This window comes from Gallus gallus, chromosome 9 (assembly GCF_016699485.2).
Source record: "Gallus gallus isolate bGalGal1 chromosome 9, bGalGal1.mat.broiler.GRCg7b, whole genome shotgun sequence".
NCBI classification, from domain to species: domain Eukaryota; kingdom Metazoa; phylum Chordata; class Aves; order Galliformes; family Phasianidae; genus Gallus; species Gallus gallus.
The window spans coordinates 21,034,219-21,054,340 of record NC_052540.1 but is presented as its reverse complement, the minus strand read 5'-3'; the positions used below and the strand labels follow the sequence as shown (position 1 = coordinate 21,054,340).

At 39.7% G+C, this 20,122-nt stretch overlaps 1 long non-coding RNA gene across 3 annotated transcripts in view; it reads left to right on the top strand.

Moving 5' to 3' along the window:
• Window positions 1–20,122, top strand: part of LOC101749407 — a 229,987-nt gene that overhangs the window by 98,450 nt on the left and 111,415 nt on the right. For all 3 annotated transcript variants that reach the window (XR_005862476.2, XR_005862475.2, XR_005862474.2), the window contains one exon: window positions 5,144–5,241. This is a non-coding gene — a long non-coding RNA (uncharacterized LOC101749407). The remainder of the gene's footprint in view (window positions 1–5,143; window positions 5,242–20,122) is intronic.

The following is a 20,122-nucleotide window of genomic DNA, read 5'->3' as shown; positions in this document are numbered from 1 at the left end:
ACCTCAGGCCATTCCATGATTGTGTGATTCATTCAGTGGTGGCTCCACCGCTTCCCTAGGCATCCTGTGCAACTTTCTGAGAATGAATTTTCACTAGTGAATGCCACTGCCACTCATTCCTGTTCTTCACTCTTTTGCACCATGTCTGCTGGAGAACTGGGAATGTGGCAGGGCTGCGAGGACTGTGGGCTCTGGGCTATGGCAGAGGAAGGAGGAGGCTTAGTGCACTTCGCATCAGGCATCTGATCCAGATGTTCAAAAAAATCCACCAAAAGAAACTTTTTTTTTCTTCCCAGTGATTATATAAGAAGTGCAAGTGAAGTGATGTGAATCCTCCTCGGGGTATTAGTCATAGAGCAGGCACTGTTTTGAAACATCTCCAGTTGACACATCTGTACTTTGAAATGGAATCATTTGGCTGTGGTGGGTCTTCTGAGTGCGGCTCGTGGAGATGTATATCCTCACTGGCTCTTTTCCTCTTGTGAAGCGTTTTGCAGCCTTCTATTACATATTCCTCCTAATTGTTTGGTATTGGAAAACTTGGTCAGCAGGGAGTTGCTTTTATCTCTCTGAAATCACAAATACAAACTTAATTGAAAGGGAAACGGTTTCTTCAGATTTATAGATTCATAAGTCTAAGAATCTGCGTGAGTAACTTTAATTAAATTCATTTTCCTGCAGTGCTTCACATTGTTTCAGTTACCTGAATCTGTACACATGTTGCTCCTCCTTGCTTTTCAATTTGCTTGCAAGATGTTATTTAAATGCTTGTCAGCTGCCTAAGAGGAGCAGGTATTATTTCAGATGTGGTGCGGGAGGAGGAGAAAAAAAGAAAAGGAGAGAGATATCGTGGCCTCTTCTGATTCTTGTTCTTTGTGTGAGCAAATATAAGTCAGCACCCACCTACCTGATTTGAGTGGCAGATTGAAACAAAGATAATTGAAAACAATAACAGGACCATTATCTTTGGCCTTTGGTTGTGTAAACGGGAGACCGCACAGTAGTGATAAGAATACTTTGAATATAATTAAGTAGTTAATTAAAGTGCCTGAGAGGATTGTTCACCTATTAGGTCTTTGTATTAGTTTCTTATATATATACGTGTGTGTGTGTGTGTGTGGAGTAGCAAGGCTGAAATGAGTAGGGAGGAAAATTCTTTTGCCTACTGATATGTTTTATCTGCAGAAAGATGAGTGGCAGAGATAGCACTGAGTTTTCTATTGGGGCTGTGGAGTATTTTGATGCAGGAAAAAAAAATAAAAGGATGGCTTAGAAATATTGTAGAATAGCAGTGTTTTGTAGAAAGGAGATGTGAGTCGTCTAGCTTTGACTTTACTGCAATAGAAAACAGTCAAACACAAAGAGAGAATTGTTTTATCAAAGAAGCAGCGTGATCCCTATGGAGATTAAAAAAGGAATCGTGGTCTCTGAGCTACTGGAGATTAAGAGGCAGATGGATGAGAGTCGAGTGAAGAGAAAAGCAGTTTTGTTCTTGCACAGAATGCGTGCCTGGTTCTTCCATTTCAGCCAGCAAGGACTTCATTTTCATCCAGGAAAAACACAGGAATGATGGAAATTAAACTTCTTAATGTGTTTTGCTCTTTCCTTGCTGACCTACTCTTAACAAACTTGCAAGGAAAATGTGGTAACTACATGTATTAAAAAAACAAGAGGCTGCTGCACAAAGAGATGGAAACCTTACCCAAAATCACCGAAGGGAAAAGAAATGATTTCCCGAGCTGCCCGCTGAGCAGCGCAGTGGGTCTGGTGGGGATGTTTCGGTGAAAACAGCAAAAAGGGTTGCGGTAGTGCTGCATTTGAGAGGGATGGGTGTTTGCACTCTGTTCTTCTCAGCCCTCATCATTTGCTCCATTCTTTGCTTTTATTTTTTAAAATGTATTTAACTGTCTGTTGGAAATGGAGAAAGGAAACTTTTTGTTAGCGGGTAAATGCCACTGAGGTATCTGTTTGGTCTGAAATGAAACGCTGAGAGATGCCAACAATAAAACACTAGGTAGAGGTGATTAGAAGACCAGAAATCTTAGCTGAATACTCATTAGTTTCCTGAATAAGTCAAAGGACAGTTATCATTGTGTTAATATGCAGACTATTTGTTTAAGGAAGGACAAAGACATCAAACTGTGAAGATAAGCTCTGAATTATCATAAAGTCCATTTCACACGAGAAACTGGTGTTTTAATTCGAAAGGAAATATTCATGAGCCATCTTAGTTTATGATTTGAATATAATAAGCTGAAACCTGTTAATAAGAGATGAGTGGGATTTCTTTTCCACCGTCGCAACAGGTGGCCGTGTAATACAGTCTTAACAAAGTAGCCTTTCAATAATAACATCATGAATTTTAAGAGGAATTTCCAATGCTCATCAGGGATACAGCAATAAGATTTTACCTTGCGTGGGAAGAAATTAGAGATATTTCCAATGGCCAATGAAATCTACAAGGCAACTGACTGAGATCGACTTTGGTCAGTGGGTTAGTATGGACAATACCAAACGAAGCTGTGAGGGCCATGCAGTTTCAGACTATGGGTGTTTGCAACTTAATCAACGAGAAGAAAATGAATATTGATAGAACTGGGGGAAGTTGATTTGAACTCTAATATTATAGAGCTAGTAGGGAAATTCTGTGTTTATAGGTGGGGCGAGAACAATGCCAGTACTGAATATTAACTCGTGAAACGTCTTTAATTGTGAGAAATCGCCAAATGCTTTTATTTAACCTTTCTCATGCAAAGATAAAATGTGAGAATAAACACAGTGAGCATAAACTTGATTTGGATGAGAAATGGGAATTCTAATTCAAATGGGCAGAAATATTGATAAGCAGTTTGGCCCAATATGTGACTTTGTGATATGACCTGATATGACCAGTTTGTGACTGGGGTAAGAATCTTGGTTTTCAATTCCTGGCACTTCTCGCTTCATTTAATTGGGTGATTAATCTGCAGAGTAAGGCTGTGATTGTCCATGCCGCGGTGCCCATTGAACTCATAGCACAGCCACTCCTTTTAGTCTTTTTTTCAAAATAATGATCCATACAGATTTAGCACATCAGATGGTCAAGGTTTGGTTGATGTCATTTTAAGTGAGATATACAGGTTGGAGAAATCTAGAGGAAAAAAAAAAAAACAATGTCAAAACCGTTATTAGTGTTTTTTGCCAAAACTCTGCTTGCAAGAGAAAATGTGAGCTGAAAACTGAGATTTGTGTTCACCCTTGTCTTTAAAAGAAGGCTCAGCCTCTCAGTGATAGCTCAGGTTGTGCTGTGTTATGCTCACAGGGCAGTTTTGCTGTACCTGATGTACAGTCCCATTACTTGGCATGGGAAGTAGTGAGCTTTTTTTAAAATTTCATTTTGTATTTAGAGTATATAGCAGTGCTGTTGGAGAAGGTTAGTGAGTAATGGTCAACTACAGTAGAAACTGTGGAGGAGAAACCATGTTGGGAGAAGCAAATATTGAGTTTTGAAGAGGCTGAATGTCATTGGCACTGACATAGAAATGATCACAGTGTTGGACCTAAGCATTCAAGAGGAAAGATTAGCAGAGTCACAGAGCAAATTTAGTTCGGTCTAACAAATGGCAGGAGAAGCATCTGCTGTCGGTCTCTCCTGCGTGGGCTTTACCTGACACCCACTGACCTCATTTGGGAACTTCTGAGGCTCCTTCAGGTTGCATCTGAAGCAGTTCTTGTCCAAGGTGAACTTTCTTGGATGCCATTAGCTGCCACTTCTGACCAAACAAATTCTCAGTTGTGGGTTCAACTGTGACGTACAAGAGGTCACAGTTAATGTTTTCCTATCACTGCTCTGAAGCAGTGGGTCACCCTTAGCTGTGCAGATTTTTATGAGCACGGCGTGCAAGCTCTTCTTCATTGCTGGTCAAAATTCAAAGCTTATGATAGTGACTGCACTGAGAAATAAATAGCATTTTGTACCTGAGAATCTTCTTGGTCAAATAGCATTGTTGTACTCTTTGTATTTGCTGTAGTTTCCTAGGAAATAAGTAGGAAGCATTACTTTTGGAGCAACCTATACATTTAACTGATTTTGCGATAATGTATTTTTTTAGCATAAGGGAGGATATGAAATTATACGTTATTCAGTATGTCCTCTACTGTTAGCCAGAGAGCACAAGAGTGGAAAGGAATAAGAAGTGGTGTAAGCGGATACATAGTTATGAATGAGATAAAGACTGCGAGTACACTCAGGTTTGTCTTTCTCCTGCTGCAACTGCTCTCTCTGACACAAATGGATGAGATGACCTTCCCCTTGCAGAAGAAAGACAAAGTGTGTAAAGAGATGTGTATAATTTATAAGGTGTTCTCCATAGATAAGAATAAATATCCTATATAAATCACATCCCTGCACAAGTCAGGAACCATTTTCAACGCTGCGAAATGCTGTGAAGCACAGACTGTCATTGTAGCATGTTTCCAGCAGTGTGTTGCACGAAAAATGTATCTGCCACAAAATGAAGATATCACCGTGTATTTTTTGTATAAAATAATTTATTTTCTTTTTAATAGCCTCTGTTGGCATCAGCACTTGATTTTCAGGGTTTTGGGGAGGCACCTATTGAAAATCAGAGAGCGGCTTGGGTTGGAAGGACCTCAAAGATCATGTAGTTCCAACCTCCTGCCATGGGCAGGTTTGCCAGCCACCAGAGCAAGACAAATTCTCCAAGTCAGGCATCTGCAGATGTGGAAACTCACATTGTTTGTGTATTCAACTAATTTAACAATTGTTTCTTTTATAAATACAAGTTCAAACGTGACTCAGAGCAATCAAACTACTTCCAGAGCATATTATTAGTAGTGAAGCTTCAGTCTCCTGAGCTTTAATTAGGAAGACACCAGTGCAAGTTGTCACAAGAATGCCAAAGTAGCTGTAATGAGCGTGGCTGTCATTTGTCACGGCCACAACTTCTCTGAACGGCGAGCAGTAGCGGAGCACAAAATTACAGCTAACCAAGCAATGGGGAGAGGCAAGATGATTCACAAGTACTATCCCCATACTTGGAGATTAATTGAGTGAAAGATGCTCTTTGTGCAGCCTGAGTTAATGAGTATAACCAATCATTCCAGCGAAGCTCGTAATGCACACGTCCTGATTGCTTTCTAGGGATGAAGGAAATCTTGGACATCTTTTGTTGTGTCACCACTTGTTATCTGCTGCTAGCTGGTGTCGGGGGACTGAAAGACAAGATAACTGACATGCAGGTAAGGAATTAGGCATTTTGTAATTATGAGCAATGCTACGTAAATAAATAACCCAGTGAACACTGATGGCATCTGTCATTCCATCAAGCATATCCAGACCATGCAGGTAACTCAGAGTTGAAAGTTTTCTTTCTTATTCCAGTGATGAAATGTGTGACAACTATAACTCACGTTAGCATTCTCCCTTTGATAAGGCAAAAACTATAGTCGACCTCCTCAAGAGTCTGGAAAGACTTCTGCTGCTTTCTAGTTGTGTTTAAAAGTATAACTAGAGCAGCAGTTCTTTTACGGTCCAGTTGTTAATCTTGTTTTCTGTCCTTCTTTGGTAAGGGAGCAAGGTGCATGAGCCAGGGAGAGGAGACTGCTGTCCAGATGTCACAGAGTGTTTGAGCTGGGGATAGAATGAAGGCAGAAAACTCCTATAGGATAGCAGCTCCAAAACGTTACAACAGTAGAAATGTTGGTGCATTCTAAGTATGGGAGCATTGCTTCCTGTCATCCCCTTGTAAGAAAGAGGAAATGGTGTGAGTCCTGGTATTGGCTTTGGACCTCTCTGTCCTTGGAATTACAGCACCGAGGAAGGGAGCGCCCAAGCCTGCCTGCAGGTAGGCAGTCCTGAAGGGTTCTTCCTTATGTATTACAGTATCCTTGATAGGGGAGGAGACTATATTGATCTTATGCTGTTCTAAGAGCACCTATCAGTAATTTTGACAGGTATTAAAAGTGTTCGGTATGTTAAGAAACAACTCTACAGAGCAAAGTTCACGAGGACTTTGGCAGAAAGTCCTTTGACGTCAGTGTCAGTGGTGGGCACTGCTTAGACTGTCTGAAGTTAAGGACTACATCTGGTACCAAACGTGAGGGTTTTCTTTTTTAAAAAATTTCTCCTTTTTTTTTTCCTTCCTCCCCCCCCCCCCCCCCCACACACACACACTTTTCCCCTCCAGATCGCAGGCAGGCTTCTTTCCCTCTTAATAGGAGATAGTACCCTTCCTTCAAATGAAGGGGGAAGGCTTCTCTTAGAACTTAAGACAACAAATCTATGTAGGATTGTGAGGAAAAACCCATTTTCACAGCTCTGGGAAGAGAATAAAAGGAAGTACAAAACAAACAGCTATCATTTCATGATGTGGTTGCATGTCACAGATGAAATTTACACTAATTAGAAATCATCTGGAGGCTGCACAGCAGATTGAGTCTTCAGCTGGAAGTGCTCCGTGACAGGTGGCTTACCACAAAGCAACACCACAATTACCTAACTGCTTGATTTGTGAAAACTCTCATAACTACTCACATTGTTTAATGAACTGTGCAGATACTGACACCTCCCCACAGTATGCTGTGCTCCTCAATCAAAACGTTCAGTTTGTAAGTACAAAAATTTGTAAGTTTGCAAGAAAGCTTATAAGTTTGTAAGTTTGAAAGTTCATTTCTAAGTTCATAAGTTTGAAAGCTTGTTTGTGAGTTTGTTTGAAAGTTTGTAAAGAAATTTGTAAGTAAATTGGTAAGTAAATTTGAAAGTAAGTAAGTTTGAAAGTAAATTTCAAAATTTGAAGGTTTGTAAGTAGATTTCAAAGTTAGTAGGTATGAAAGTTTGTAGGTTTCTTTGAAAGTTTGTAGCCTTGTTTGTCAGTTTGTAGGTTTGTTTGAAGTTTGGAAGTGTGCCTGTAAGTTTGAATGTTTGTACATTTGAAGTTTGGAAGTTTGAAGCTTGGAAGTTAGAAAGTTTGTATGTTTGATGTTTGAAAGGCCTGAAGTTTGTAAGTTTGAAGCTGGTCTGTAAGTTTGAAAGTTTGAAGTTTGTAAGTGTCTGTACGTTTGTCTGTAAGTTTGAAAGCTTGACAGTTTGAAAGCTTGCCTGTAAGTTTGAAGTTTGAAAGTAAGTTTAAATTTTCCAAGTTCCAGTTTTCTAAGTACATTCTAAGTCCTAGGTGTCTAGGTTTGTAAGTAAGTTCTAATTTTCTAATTTCTAAGTTTCTAAGTGTCTAAGATTCTGAGTAAGTCATAAGTGTCTAAGTTGCTGATTTCTTTGGTCTAAGAACAAGTGACATGATTTGCAGAAGTCGTAGTTAAGTGTTAATAAGCTTTGTGGTTTTACATGTCTCCTTTTTTTTCTTTTAAGAATTTTAAGCCAGTTGTATCTAAATTCAGCGTGATGTTAATTACAGTTTATCTCTCATCATTCAAAACCAGTGTGAAACGTGGGCCTACCCTCTCAAATGAAATCATGGCAGGATAATTTAAGAATGTTGACAAGGAGTGATGGGACAGTGTGTTGAGCAGGACTGTTAAAAAGATAGCAGGAAGGAAACATAATAAGCAAAATGAGTTGGTGTTATTTCTGAGCTGCAATCTGGTCGCTCTGTTTTGCTTTGCCTTTTTTTCTTGTTGTTTGAGAGGGAGATTGGCAAAGGCTGTTTGAAGTGGAGAATTTCTTGTTAGAGAATGCAAAGCAATCTAAAAACGTAATCTGAGGTGTAATCATCTTCCCACTCTGTTTGAATAGCTGTTTTGTAGTGGGTTTCAACAAGGAGATGTGTGTTTAATACTATTTTCCCATTGCTGTCATTCAGATGTGGGACAAATGAACATTAATCTAATAGCTTACGTAACCAAACTTAAATCTGGGGTTTGAGCCACAGAATTTCAATCAGTGTGTAACCCCTTCAGGAAAACCCACAACCTTCTTTCAAGTCAATGTCTACAAAGAAACACCCTATAATTACCAACAAAATCTATCACGTGGTCACAGAGCCAACATTTCAAAGCAGACTCCATGCTTCCGTCTGAGACCTGCTTCTGGGTCTGAACTTGTTTAATTTACTGCTTGGCACCTCTTTCTACCTGTCCTGTAGAGGCCAGGGTGGCAAATGAGTGGCAGATGAAAAGCGCTAAAAGACCCTCAAAAGGTGTTTTAGTGCTGGAGTATGCAGCAGCATGACAAGACAGAGCCTCTGTAAAAATATATATTTATATTTTTAACGAGGAGTGAGAACTTGTCAGAGGTGTATGATTGAATATCTAATGCTTTTCTGTTGCGTAAGAAAGAAATCAAGTTCAACTTATAAGGAAGTGCGTGTGATGATTTACTTCAAAAAAGAAAAAGACAAAACAAAAAAAACAAGAAAACCTTCTCAGGATTTTCCTCTTTCACTGCTTCTGTTTGTTTTTCCACAACTGACAGATTTTATGGCAGTTTCTCAATGCAAACACATCACTCAGGTACAGAAGAGGAGTAGAAATATGGCATGAATGGAGGATGACTACTAGGCCAGATGGTAGGAAACATAAAGCTACTGTATATAAGCGAAGAGTTTGTGTTGTAAATACATAACAAATCAGCAAAGGAAACAGGCCTTTAAAAATAGACAGTGACATTGCTTAGAGAAAGCAGACATTGCTTGAAAAAAAACCAAAGCCATTTTGTCTGTCTTTAGAAAGGCAAACGTTAAAAAGTGTAACAGAATTTGGATTTCCATAGATGAGCAGTAGTATTTGAAACAGAAATGAGATCAGGTTAGGAAAAAGAATCTTAAAAAAAAAAAAAAAAACCCAAAACATTCAAATTGTAGGATCAAAAAATCACTGAGGTTGGAACAAACCTCCAAGATCATCCATTCCAACCATCCACCTATCACCAATATTTCCCTCTAAACCATGTCCCTCAGTACATCTAAACATTTCTATGCCTGCATCTGCCTAAATGTTGTATTTTGAAGTCTAAAGAAAGATGGGGGCTCTGTATTCAGAAATGTGAGAGAATCCCAGTAGGAACATTCCAGAGAATATTCTTGTTCCTGACTTTTCTCATGTGTTCCTTGGGGGACAACAAATAGAAGCGGGTGCAGAAAGGATTTGTAGTGGTAGTACAGATTTTGTAGGTAGAGCACAAAATACCCACTTTGATTTACTCATCAGATCATAGAATCATAGCAGAATCATAGGATGGCCTGGATTGAAAAGGTCCAGAATGATTATCTAGTTTCAACCCCCCTGATCTGTGATCTCCAATTAACATGAAGCGATAACAGAAATTTTCTTTGAAGTCAACATCTCTATTTCCAGTACAAAGCTAGAAATTAACCTTTTTTGTCAAATGCCTACTAACATTCCTACTAACAAATATGACAGTCTGTAAAGGGGCAGAAAGAAGTTGTGTGATTTAATGTTGTGAGAGGCTGGGATTTGAGCAGGAGTTAAAAAATAATTGAAGGATTAAGTAATCTGGAAATATCGGACTGAAACTTCTTTGGGAGTTGTGGGATATCATGGGATTTAAGAAGTGATAGTGAAAGAATCACACGTAAGTGTTTTTGCTGTATAGAAGGAGTAGCGCCTGTTTTAAAGTTTAATGTTTGGAAACCCTAAGATGTCAAAGTACTTAATTCAAACTTTAGTGCGGTAGTGGAAGGAGGCAAGTTGCATGTGTACATGACTTAGCTTGTTGAAGTCCTGCAAATTATATTTGGTGGGATGCAGTAGACTGTAAAATTGGAAAATGGATATTGTAACTTCATTCAAAGAATGCAGACTTGTATGAGGAAATTCAATGTTTCTGTGGGGTTTGTTTTGAAAAGATAATTAATGGCCTGTACTTATTTTATTGGAAGAGGAAGAACTTCTGCAAAGCATCTTAGAGCAAATCAATGAGACAGGCTGCAGTTGTCACGCAGTGTTCACAGCATTGTCAGATGAATAACCAGTTTTAGCTTCTTGGTAAATCAGCAGAAAGTTAACTCCTTCTTAATAGCATGAATAACAGGCAGATGTCTATACATTTTAAAGTTTAAAAAAGAAAATGAGAATTAACTACACTTCAGACATCCAGGCAGAATAGATAGCTATGCATCGTATCTTAATGAGAGAATGACCTGAAACAAAGGCTGGAGTGGTGTGGGCCAGCTGCAAGCTCTTATACTGTTAGATATTCTTAATAACCTCATCCTGAAAAGTTAGTCTAGGATATAATGACTCCTAATTTAAGTATTACCTCTGAAGATGTGGATATTTGTCCTCTGTGGCTCCTTTTCTGAAATTCACTGTATTTGAATTCCTTTCTGTCTTGCGCTGGTTTCAGAAAGAGAGGAGAGGGTTTGTGCATCCTCATGCTGGAAGACTGGGGTAGTTCCTGCATCGTTACTGGAGCACACAGAAACCTTTGCTAGTCTTCTGTGCATGGATGTGGGTCAGGCCAACAAAGCAGTAAAAAAATCAGTGGCACATCCTTGAGTTGGAATGGATGTGATAGAATTACAGGACTTACTGCTCAATAATGAATAAAAAAAGAAAAAAAAAAAACAAAAGGAGAAAGAACTCCAAGTTGGGTCCTGCCTTGTTATATTAATGCTTTATTGTGGCACTTGATAAGAATTTCATTTGCTTAAGATACAGCTGTTGAGTTTGACTGTATTCCATAAAAAATAGATTAATAGCTCTGGTTTAAAACAGCTGAAAAAAATGTTAATCTTGTCTACTCCTCATCCCCTTTTCTTGCAGTGTTTCCTCATGTCAGCTCAGAATATTTTTTTGTAATATTCATTTAAAGTAATTAGACACGATATGGCAGTCAGCTGTCACAGGGCTGTCAGCACAGTTTCTGTGTTTTCAAACTTTCTGCTGATTTCTGAGCTACGTTCCTAGTTTTTCTTAGCCTCGACCACAGCAGTCTGACGGTCGTTATAAAATGGCTGTGCTTCCAAATGACTTTATTTGGTGACACCTGGTGTGTTCAGTGCAGTTGTGGAAGCTCACAGAAGAACGACCCGATAAAGGAAAATAATCCACTGAAGCAGGCAGGGGATGTAGAGTTTACTTCTACAAATGTTTCTCACTGAATAACAGCATATTCTGAGTGACAGCTGGGTGGAAAATCTAAGTAAATCATGCAGAGCTGTACATTGTGTGACTCTCCACTTTGTAGTCATACATTTCCAGTAGCATTTTCTTCACGTAACTGTTAGGCTGTACCCAATAGGAACTGATTTGATAATCAGAGGTTGGTGGTCGTGAGCGATACCTCGTACCAATTAACTGGAATATTTATCAGTTCAGTCTCTATGTGAGTTTCTATTATAAATATTGTTTTTGCTTATCTGGCACCAAAAATAATAGTTGTGTTTTGACAACTGCATCAATAACATATAATTTACATAACACATACAGATAGCATCAAAAATGTTTGAGGATTGCTCTTTGTCAAAGGTTCCCTATTCATTGAAACATATTCTTTTAAACTCGCAGGAAAAACAGATTGTTTCAGGAACATCAAAGCTGTTGTAATCTCTCTGTATGGGGATTCACTCTGCTTTGAAGTTTCTACAGCGGAACTCCTCGACTTCGTTAGGGTGCTTTACTATTTGCATGTTTATAGAAAATAATAATACGACTGCCAGTCCTTCTACTTCCACTCTCCCCTTTTTTTAAATTTCATCTGAGACAGCAAATTAATTGGAGTCACCAAGTGATTTAAAAGTCGGCGTCATGGTAACAATTTGCAATGTGTAAAAGTTCCCCAAGTGCCCTATTGCTGAAAAGCTGTGAGGCTTCCCCTCTGCTAGCATGACAAGGAAATGCATGAGAAAACCAGAGCTTCCTGCTCAGGAAGAGAAATCGGCCGTCCTGCTCAGGAGCACCTCCTTTGCTTTATCTGCATTCAATTTCTGGTCCAGCAAACAGAACCACGTGTGAACATTCATAATCTTACCCACGCAGGCTCTGGGAGGCTATGCACTCCCACGGTGTCACAGACCCCTCTGTAGTGTACTCAAGTGTTCCCTCTTTATGGTGTAGATGGCTTCAGGAACGAGCCTCTGGAACGGCTCCTGGGATGTGGTTCTGTGGGAGACATCACAGCTGACTTGGCCTCCTCACATTTGATAGCTGCTAAAACATAGAAGGTGTATGAACCATAGCTCTGAGCAGGTTACTGTGGTTAATGGAAAACCTAGATTTCACTGTGTTTACTGAAGCACTGAATTAAAGAAATATGAATAAACGGCTTATGACAGGGTGGGAGGGACTCTGAAGCCTGGGGAAAATGCCTCAGGTGGGTGTCAGTGCTCTCACTTCATTGTTGATCAAGTGATGCATGAATGTTTTTCTATTTCTACTGTAAGTATAGCATTAGTTATGTTAAGGAAAGAAAATATCTACTCTACTGGGTTCCCTTTAAGGAAGGTGTACTGAATGAGAAGACAATGTATCTTCATGTTTAAATCAGACCTTTGGGATTTGACAATGTTACTAAATGGCTTGGGAAATGTACAAGACCTTTTTTTTTTTTTTGTTCCCACAGAGGTCAAATTATTCCTGAGTGAGGTGTTTGATGCATTCTCTTGGCAGGAGTGAATGCAGTAGTGTGTTGGCAAAAGAGTGTGCCTGACAAGCCTCCGGAATGTGTGCCACAGTGTTCAGTTTAACCTGCTTCCATCAGACCTGGCCGCTCTGATGGCATGGCCCTCAGCATGGTCCCTTGGGGATGGGATGAGTTATGAAACTGGGCATGAGAGCATTAGGATGTCTATGTATTAATTATGGCAATAGATTATAGCAATCACTTTGTTCCAAGTGGATGCTCAGAGCAGTGCTGGGTCACCTTTCAGGACTTTTCCCTTGACTTTTGTGCCAGTATGATTATGTATGAGGGATTTCAAATATCTCTATTTCTTCGATTTCTAAATTTGTATAGCTTCTTTCATTTCTATGCTTTTCCATACTTAGAGCAATTTAATAATAATCTGTGGCTGAAGTTCTTTGGTCCTGTTCTTTGGCTTTGCCTTGATCCATAAAGGTGACTGTTGCTGTTAATGGCTATATGCATATGCAATAGCTGAGTGCGCGTTTTTTTAGCTAACAAATTACATGCAGCAGTATCATATTGTGAAAGTATAGCATAAGGGACTTGGCCTTGAAAGCATTATGACAGTACAAGTAAAAAATCATGATTTATAGGAAGGAAACAGTATTTTCCAGAGTTGAAAGGCCATCAGTGTTGTCTCCATCTATGTCATACTGGTGACAATAAACAAGGAAAACCTGAATTTCTTGATTTGCAACATGCTTTCATTTCTCTTTAGGGGAGAGAATCTGGTTATAATGGCGAAAACATACAGCTTTAAAGCTGCATCGCTTATTCGGGATCTTTTGTTCCATGTATGCACACGTTTTTCCCTTACCACCTGCTGACCCTGCCCAACTTGCAGCCTGCTTAGCAGTGCCACGTGGCATGTGCATCTCTTGCTGTACATGAATATGGATTCGACATCAGCTGATGTTTTGCCCTTCAGTTCTACTGTGCAGATTAGTAAGAAGGTACGGAGCAGATCAAATTGCTAAATTATTGAAGTAGAAATACAATCCAAATTCTCCTCCATTTGCTTCCTCTTGCAAAAAAAAAAAAACACAGGATGATACATTTTGAGCACGTATAACAAATGGTCCAGATGAGTACCAGAGAGAAGATATATTAAACTATATTTCTTTTTGTGTGTGTTGCTTGGTGTATAATGCACTTCAGTCAATATCAAATGTTGTTTTAAATATCATCCAGAATGTGTATTGGTTTTTGACCTCAGCTCATATTTCCAACGCTGATGTCATGTGCACAAAATAAATTGTGCAGCGGTCTGGCATTAACAACCTCATCTTGTGAGTTAAATAAACCAAGAACATTTTATTGGTTATTCAGTTTGGATCTTCTCGTTCTGAGTTCCAATAAGCTGCAGATATGTGCTCTTGCCTGCTCGACTGGATATTGTTTTATGATGTCCCTGGTTTATATAAGCCTTTGATCTGTATTTTTCTTCAGCATAATTGGATCGAGCTAAGGCAAACTTAAAAAGTAAAATAAAAACAAAAAAATCTCATTTCAGTAGCATTTTAGGTGGGTTGCCCTCTCCTCCAGATTGTCTATTGACTTTAAAGATTCTGTATGTAGAGCCTTTGCCTGTTTTTAGTTTGAGCTTACTATTTCAAACCCTCACCTAAATGAAATTCCTATCCAAAGGAGGCAGACGTCTCACTTCAGTTATTATGTTTTTCAGTCGTTTTAGCCAAATGAACTCAATGTCTTCTGCTAAGTTTGTAAAGCTGGAAAAGCAGGTTTTCCTACTGAATAAGTAAATCCCATTTACTCAGACCTTCACACACAACTTTCTCAGCTGTTACTTCAGAAGCAATTTGAATTATTCAATTGTGATGGAGAGGTTGTACCTTGAGCACAGAAACCATGGCAGAATTCTCTAGTTTCCCAGAAATGACTGGAGGTTTCATAGCGTTGAGGTCAATGCCAGCACCCTGGCTGAAGATCAGTGCATTCACCTATGCCTGTAGCAGTTACTTCAGACCAGAGGTATAGTCATAATATTGCTTAATGTATAAATCATTTTCAGTATGATGAAGAGGCAGTGTCAACATAGAAGCATCTGGAGACGGGTAGGTCACCAGGCACACGGACAGCGTGCTTAGCTTTGTGATGCTGTAAACTGCAGGGTAGGTTTTCATTTTCTCTCTTTGTTTCATTATTTGCTCTTAAAAAAAAAAAAAAAGGCTCTTTTCTTAGCCCAATATCTTGTTGAATCCTATTGAATGAAATCTGAACTTAGTGCAAGATTTCAATGCTTATTTTATTTAAAATTGATCTTGCTCATATTTACGGTCATTCACTCACAGGCTCACACCCGCAAGTTCACAGCCCCCAGTGTTGGTAAGTGGGATCAGCTGTGTGCACCTTGTAGCATGACAGATGTCTCTAAGCTTCTTTATGATGGGGGAATATTAATGATTTTTAAATGAGCCTGTCATACCATGTAGGAAAAGTTTCTGTTTGTCTTCATCTTACTGTATTTCTTGCCATTCATAAGTCTAAAATAACACTTTGGAACTTGTTTTCCTTGTTGGATGTATTCAGTGGTTTTAGTGCTTTTTCTTACCTGAGGAAATTCTTCCTCTTCTTGCTGTAATGACCAATTGATGCTATTTCTTAAAACCCATTCTGCTGTTTCTTCAGAACCTTCAAATACCATTTTCCATTCCCACTGATCTCTGTGCTTGTTAAAAGCTCTGCACTACCCTTATCTTTCCTACCTGATATGGTTATACTAGGCTTCTTGTTTCAAAGCTGCGTCTTCCAGAGCCTTCTAGAGCATCTCATGTTGCAGTACCATAATGCTGGCTTAAAGCTACCTAAAGTTAAGAAGAAATGCAAAGCCAGTGCTAAATATCTCCAATCTGTAGAGAAAAACAAGTCAAATGTCTTCTGTTTGGGTAAACACTTCACCACAGCAGTCACTAAATTTATCCAGGGAACTACTCAGTAGTCATAAGAAATGACTTCTATCAAATCCCTTAAGGATTTTTGGTGACTTAGTCACGATAAAGATTCAGCAGTACTGAGAAGTCCTCAGGCCATCTTTATAGTGGGTTTCTAAAGAGAGAAAAAAAGAATGTTTGTCAAACCTGAAATATAATGAGGTTCCTGTTCAAAGGAACACTGAGGCGCATCCCTAAACTTAAACAGAGGAGTGCTCCAACTGAAGTTGGCAAATTCACGCAGGCTTAGCAGTGCTACAGCTTATGGGAATGGCTTGAAACAGAACAAACCCAGTGCTCCAAAAAAAGCAACCCAAGAACACTGAACTGAGGAGAGCAGAATATTACCTTACCAGCAGGCAAAACTTTTCCTTCTCTCTGTGGTGCATGTTGAGTTCCTAAAGAAAAGAGAGATGAATGCATTAAATTAAATTCTGTTAATATGCTACACATGACTAATTTAGCACTGCAGCTATTTTTTGATGGGAGAAAAAAAAAAAAAAAAGCCACGGTGAAATGCATTTAATCCTCCAAAAAGTAAGCAAACCTTCTCTCAAGCTCCATGTTCCAAGTAGCATCCAGGGAAGCTGTGGGGATGGAAATATTTTGCCATTAGAAATGGCTTTTGTGGTGCAGTGACCTCAAGAAAGCTAAATGCTTTTTTTTAAAATGCTGCCATTAAATATCCATGGAAAAAGTCATTAGGGTTCACATTGGAAGAAGTTACCCAAAGAGGTTGGGGATGCCCCATCTCTGGAGGCATTCAAGGCCAGGCTGGATGTGGCTCTGGGCAGCCTGGTCTGGTGGTTTGGTGACCTTGTGCACAGCAGTGGGGGTTGAAGCTAGATGATCATTGTTGTCTTTTTCAATGCAGGCCATTCTATGATTGTATGATATAGAAGTTATTACTTCAGGAACAGTAAAGAAGACAGAAGTAGGCACTGAGCATGCTGTTTTGGGGTACAACTTCATAAGGAAATGCAAAGAATGTTTGAGGTTTCATGGTTGTGGGAACAAATAGGCATCAAGGAAGTATTTTCCTTTAGAGGTGGCAAAACAGAGTAATTGATTGTAGGAACGTATTTTTTTCAGGTATCCTGAGACAAATGTGGACTTTAAATGGAAGATGTATTTGGTTGTAAAAACTTTTTTGGCTGAATGATGAGTTTGCCCAGGGAGTGGTGCCCTGTGGATTGCTGTCTGTTTGTAATGGGAGTAATGGGCAAGGGGGTGGTGGAAGAATATCTGTATTTCATTGCACAGCCTGCTGAAGTTTCACCTGTGACACAGAGATGCTTGCTGCTTCCTAAGGCTTGTGGCAGCCAGGCATTATGCTCACTGCAGTGCCTTGCAGTGGCTCTTGCTCCTTTCAGAGGGCCCACATGCAGCCCCAGCAGCCCGCCATGCAGCAAAGCTCCCACTGCTCCAGCAGAGCTGCGTCCTCATTTGTTCCTCCGTTCAGAGAAACCCTCAAACAGATGGGAAAGATGAATAGGATGAGTCACTTTAAACAAAAAGCACTAATGAGAGAAGCGTTGATTCATGGGCATGAATGTAACCCCGCCAGTTGTGTTGTCAGCTCAGGAAGAACAAACTAATGCTGTAATTTTGCTTGAGAGACCGCTGAAAAGAAACACTGATTGCAGCGCTGCTGAGGGGATCCTGGTGTTCTCGCAGTAGGTCAGAGACAGACAGATCTTCTGCATTGATGTGCTTTTTTTCTTGTTTCTCACTCCTAAGGCAGACTGGTTTTGTAATGGGCTCTGCTTTCTACTTGTTCTGGAGGCTGAGCGCGCAGCATAACTTATATCGTTCAAAACGATTGCTTTCATATGAATGAGATGTTTTCCTATAGGCTTTTCTATTCCACCTACCTATCCCTCATCAATTTGAATGGTATAATGTAAGCCAGAGCTATGCAACAGCATCCTCATAGTTGTTCCCTTTCTAAATGACAGAACAGCCCCTTTCCTTGAAACCTGGGCATCCAGCAGTGAGCCCTGCCTGCCCTCCCTAGGATGCTGCTGCCCCCCACTGCCTTCGTTTTGTAGAATAGGATCGTGTTGAGTTTAATGACATCTCTGTGCTGTTTCAGGAGTGTTGCAGAGTTGTTTTACTGAGAGGGTTTCATTGAGTGGTATTGATTTTTTTTTTTTTTTTTGTTGCTGCTTTTAAGATTTGGGAGCTGGTTTGATATTAATTTTTTTGTAGAATGCCTAGGAAGATGGTGAGAGTTTCCCAAACCTACTAAAGTATGTTTCAAAATAACGAAGAATACACCTAGAATAGGACTCACACTTCCAGCTTTTATGTTCCAGAATTGTAAGAATTGGTGTCTTTTATGATTTTTCTGTAACATAATGGGGGGGAAGAAGTGATTCCTATTGCCTTACAAAAAGATGCATGATGTTTGAGTCTTAAACCAAAGAAATTTAGGTGAGGTTACCTATAGTTACAACTTTGTTTCTACATTCTGTAGGTTTAGAGAAGAACAAAGCATTTAGCAATATTCTATGCTAGTTTAAACTACAACTAGGACACTCCCCAAATCAATTCTAAAATGCATTCAGATGTCTTTATTTTGCTTCATGAACGTACAGAGCTTCATGAGTGCAAGTTCTTGTGCTGAAAAGGAATCACAGGGGATCTTCTTGTCTCTTTTGGAATGCCATGTTTTTTCTTTGAGATGGTTTGTTAGCAAAAAAGACAACAGCCACCTGGTTAAAATACATGCTTATTGTAAAAATACTTCTGTGATTTATCATACAGAATGTAGCATATCAACAGATGCTGCTTAACTTTTAGTAAATAAAAACAAAGCCTGGCCTGGGTCAGCAAGAAGTAACACTTGGAAAAGCGTTGGTATACAGAAATAAAGCTATAGGACTTTGCTAAGATTTAACTTCCAGAACAGTGTATTCACACTTGGATTTCAGCCTTCCAAACAAAATCTTGCTTTAGAGATTTAATTTCAATGTCCTCTTGCTTTTCTGGCTCTGCTAGCTCTTCTGTTTGTAAGACTATCCTTTTGGCTCAGTGGTGCATGTGTGTGTGTTTGCTTCAAATTTGTTCTTGGTTGTATATTCAGCTGGGAAATGCAAGCTCTGGTGGAAAGCAGTCCCACTGGGCACAAATACACAAAGCTTATGTGCTCCAAAGGCACCTGGGCTTCTTTCCTCATCTTCTGCCCAGTGCTGAGCTGGAGCGTCCATGGCATCTAATTGTGTTCTTGCAGTCTTGACCTCTTGTTATAAGTAGAAAAGACCAAAACTGTGCAACTCAGTCCTCAGCTCTTGCTGAAGTTATTACGAGCTTTAGAGATAAAAGTGATCGTTAGAGAGTTACACAGAGCTTCGGGATGAATCTGCATTTCCCAAAGCTGTGTTCCAGTGCTTCCTCTAACACGCAGCAACCAGCAAAGATAGCAATCAATGACTGCAAGGAATACTACCCCAGTGACCTCCCTCACTTCCCCTCCCCCCCCTTTCCCTTTTTTTAACTCTTTTTTTTTTTTTTTAATATCTTTGGAAGGTGCCTCTTTAGTCTTAATCTTTTCTATAGAACTACATTTAATCAGCAGCAGTGCAGTGCTCCCATTGCAGTGATCCAAGCAGGATGCAAGGATGCACAGCTGTTGTGGTAGGGAGCAGCAGGTTCTCATTACCATCCAGAGATGTAGGATTCTGTGCTGTATCCACCCAGTGTGTCCTGTCCCATCCATTGCTCACGAACTGCTCAGTGGCACAGGCACTCCACTTGGAGCAATCGATACCATGTTTTCTGTAGCAATCTCCTAGTCAATGAGGAGGATTCACAAACACTTAAATTCAGATCCATGAGTACATAATTTTTTCTGAATAAAACCTGAGGTGCATAGATGCAGCAGACAGAGCTGAGAAGGTGAGATTAAATTCCTGACAAACATACACTTCTGGTAAGAAGCATCAGTACACCTCCCAGGTTACTGAGTACACATCTCAAACAGTGCTATTAGGTTTTAATATACGTGTTGCTTTAGGAGCCAACACCTGTAGCCTTAAATGTCTTCTGGTAATTTCCTATGGAGTGCATTTGATTTTATACTACTGGCATGAAAGCATTATGTGTTAATAGTAAAGCATGAATCCACTGTACCACCGATGCTTTGGTAAAGCATTGTATTTATGCTTCACAAAAGCACAAGACAATTAATGGCACAGAGGAAACAGTTTTTTTGTGTCACGTTACATCTCTGATTAGATCATGAATTACATCAAGCAGGTATGGATTGCTGACTGCATGCTTAGAAAACAGAAAATCTTTGTCAAGGAAATCAGTGCAATAGTTGCGAGATTACTTTTTGTTTTCTTCAGCACAGCAGAAATCATTTAAAAGCTTTAACCATAGATCTTAGAGCTATGGTGGTAGAAGTGTGATGGCAAAAAGTAGCCAAATCCTTGGGGAAAGATGTGGGGAAGGGAGGGCTGTGGTTCTGCTTGCTCTCACATCAAGGCTGGCTGTCTGGCCTTCGTGTGGCACTGAGGATTAATCTGATAATGCTTTAGAAACAAAGGGGTTATTGCACCAGCTGAAA